This window comes from Nicotiana tabacum, chromosome 19 (genome assembly GCF_000715075.1).
Source record: "Nicotiana tabacum cultivar K326 chromosome 19, ASM71507v2, whole genome shotgun sequence".
NCBI lineage: Eukaryota > Viridiplantae > Streptophyta > Magnoliopsida > Solanales > Solanaceae > Nicotiana > Nicotiana tabacum.
This window is the reverse complement of record NC_134098.1, coordinates 144,791,383-144,795,187: the sequence shown is the minus strand read 5'-3', so window position 1 is coordinate 144,795,187 and position 3,805 is coordinate 144,791,383.

Below are 3,805 nucleotides of genomic sequence, written 5' to 3'. Positions count from 1 at the left end.
TTTAGGCACCCTACAATGCTCGTCCCAGGCAAGATTATGGTCGAGAGGCCGGTTGAAAAATTCACTCCATTAGCTGAATCGTACTCTAGTCTATTCCAGAAGCTAAAGTAGATGGGCGTGATTGGACCCATTGCTCCCCACCATATGCATCCCGATTCACATGTATTTCAAGCAAATGCTAGATATGAATATCATTCAGGTGCCCTAGGGCATAACACTGATGACTGTTGGACTCTGAAAAGAGCCATAAAAAGACTCATCGTGGAAAAGTTATTTATGGTAACAAATGGAGAAGACCCTCCTAATGTTACAAACAACCCGCTGCCAACACACAATGATGTTCATTTTGTGGGAATGATTGGCCGAGATCAAGAATACAAGCCGGTTGGCCGAGAAGAAATTACATTGGGAACGATTCAAGAAGGAACAAGACTGGAAGTAAGTCCAAGCCGAGATGTGCCATTGATTATGAAAGGCGCCCAAAGCTCAGGGAAGGCAACTTTATGTTTTCCAAAACTCTCGAGGTTGGAAATTCACTCCAATGTTCCAAGCCCAAAGTTATATGTCCTTGAAGGTCACCCCATCAGAAGGCAGAATCAGGGTGGTACGAGGGTATAACAGAGCCGATCATAATCAAGCATGCCATACAACCCCTCGTGACAAACACGAAAACCATTCCTTGGAACTACAACAAAACTGTAGTAACCTTCAAGGGCAAGGAAATCATAGAAGAATTGGGGAAACTGGAGGTCTGACTCGATCGGGGAGGTGTTACTCTCCAGAAGAATTGAGGAAGGCCAAGAAAATCAGAGAAGGCCAATTGCCAATAAAGAAACCAGTCACTGAAGAAGAGGCAGAAGAATTTTTGAAAAAGATGAAAGTTCAGGATTATTCAATCATTGACCTGCTGAGAAAGACTCCTGCCCAAATCTCTTTGTTATCTCTGCTAGGGCTGCTTATCGGGTGTATCGAACGGTTATTTACTCTTAACGGTTTGGCTTATCGGTTATCGGCTTATAAATGTATTAATCTGCTAGCCACCCGATAAGATATCAGAATTGGTATCGGTTTAGCTATTATCGGGCGGCTATCAGTTTATATTGTACTTTTTAAATTAGTAAATCGTGTAATAAACCGAAGTAAAAATATAATACACGGAAAGATAATATTTCATATCTGCACGAGTTCCAGCACCAGCAACACTGCCAACACATTTGAGACCTTTCTTCAATATATGAAACTCGTTCGAGTCATCCAGTGAACAAGCTTATTGGGTCAAAGTTAAAAGTTCCATATATACAAGTTTGGAGTAATAATTAAAAACTTGTTTGGACAACACCTCTGCCCAGATAACTAATTAACCCACTACTTAGAAGAAACAACATCCAAGAATATCAATTCATAGTTATGGATAAAAATAAATCAATACAATTCACTTTGCACTTCGTACAATTGTCCAGAGAAGTTATATGGATAAAAATAAATTTTATATATATATAATTTTCTTAACGGGTTAATGGATTATCCGTTAAGAAAATTAAATAATCCGCCCCAAACCGATAAGTCGTTAATAAAAAAATTTCAATTTGTTCCCCTTCCGTTAAACCGTTAACCCGATACCAATAAGCCATTAAGCTTCGATTTCGATTCGATTTTCGATTTCGGTTTCGGTTCGATTTTGAACACCCCTAATCCCTGCTCATACACTCAGAAGAGCATGCCCGTGTACTAATCAAAATCTTGAACGAGGCACATGTCTTAGAGAAGACCACCGTGAATCAGTTAGAGAAGATGGCCAACAGATTTTTTGAGGTGAACAAAATCTCCTTTACTGACGATGAACTTCCCGAGGAGGGAGCCGGGCACAATAGGGCTTTGCACCTTATTGTCAAATGTGAGGGGCATTATATAAAGTGAGTCATGGCTGATGGAGGCTCGAGCGTAGATGTATGCCCTCTCTCTACCTTGCAAAGCATGAAGATCAATACAGACAGAATCCGACCCAGCAATGTTCGTATCCGGGCTTTTGATGGCTCAGCGAGAGATACCATTGGGGAGATCAACCTCACCATGACGGTTGGGCCTGTTGATTTTGAAATTGTCTTCCAAGTAGTGGACATGGAAACTTCTTATAACTTTCTTCTTGGAAGGCCATGGATCCATACGGCTCGAGCTGTGCCATCGACCTTGCATCGGATGCTCAAATTCGAACATGACAGGCAAGAAATTATTGTTCATGGGGAAGACGAGTCGTCCATTTATAAAGACCCGTTAATCCCCTGTATTGAGGCCAAGAAAGAGTGTGAGTCCATTATCTATTTGGCTTTTGAAGTGGTTGTTGTGGACCATGTTGAGGAAGGAAAGCCCATTCTGCATCCTCGTCTTTCCGCCACATCTGTAATGGTGACTGCACTTATGCTGAGACAAGGTTATGACCCAGGAAAAGGCTTGAGGACATCATTACAAGGAATTTCGAAGCCTATTTCTCCGTTCAGTAACCAGGGTAATTTTGGTTTAGGCTTCAGGCCAACACAAGCAAACGAAGACAAAGCCAAACCCCGCAAAAAGTATGGATGGGTCTTGCAACAACCTATCCCTCACATTTTCTACACTTTTGTCAAGCCACGACTCCAAGAGGGTCAAAATTTCTCGGAGCAGGCAAACATTGATGAAATTTGCCATAGCCTCAGCCAGATATTTTCTGAAGTGAATATGATCCAGGCTGGTGAAGGCACTAGTTGTGCCGATATACAACTAATTGGCCCAGACACCACGCTCAACAATTGGGAAGCAACTCCTCTCCCCACAAGGAAAGAGTCTTGGTAGTTTGCTTTTGCAGCTTCTTTTTTGTACTTTGGATTACTTTCAGGGTTGTAATCCAAACATCTCAGTATGATTGTTTTATTGTTAACCCTTCTATCCTTTCAAATTCAATGAAATGCAGTTTAGTTTCGTATTAAGTTTTATATCGTTTCCTTTACTTAATTCTTGTCATTTTGTTTCCATTTCAGTTTTGTTAATGTCGGCTTTAATAACATGACATGCACACGGAATTCATGCCCAGATCTTAAAAAGATGTCTAATTTCTAAATAATGCATCAAGAGGTTGAGTATGATGAAGATGAGGCTATTGAGGAAATAAAAAGAGAGTTGGAACAATTTGAAAACAAGCCTAATCCCAACCTCAATAAAACTGAGCCAATTAATATCGGAAGTCAGGAAGAAGTTAGAGAAACAAAGATAAGCATTCACGCTGAACAAAAAATCAGAGATGCATTGATTCAACTTTTATTTGAATATAGAGATGTGTTTGCTTGGTCTTATGATGATATGCCAGGTTTAAGTGCTGATCTAGTGGTTCATAAGCTTCCCACGTATCCTGATTTTCCACCAGTCCAACAAAAACAACAAAAATTTAAAACGGACATGAGTGACAAAATCAAAGAGGAAATAATGAAGCAACTAAGAGCCAATGTGGTCAGAGCTGTCCGATACACCACCTGGGTGGCAAATGTTGCGCTTGTGCCAAAGAAGAATGGAAAAACTAGAGTTTGTGTTGACTACAGAGACCTGAACAAAGCAAGTCCGAAGGATAATTATCCTTTGCCAAACATCCACATTCTTGTAGATAATTGCGCAAAGCATGAGATACAGTCGTTCATGGATTGCTATGCTGGGTACCACCAGATTCTAATGGATGAGGATGACGCAGAAAAGACCGCTTTCACCACTCCATGGGTTACTTATTGCTACAGGGTCATGTCGTTCGGTTTGAAGAATGAAGGGGCAACTTACATGAGGGCCA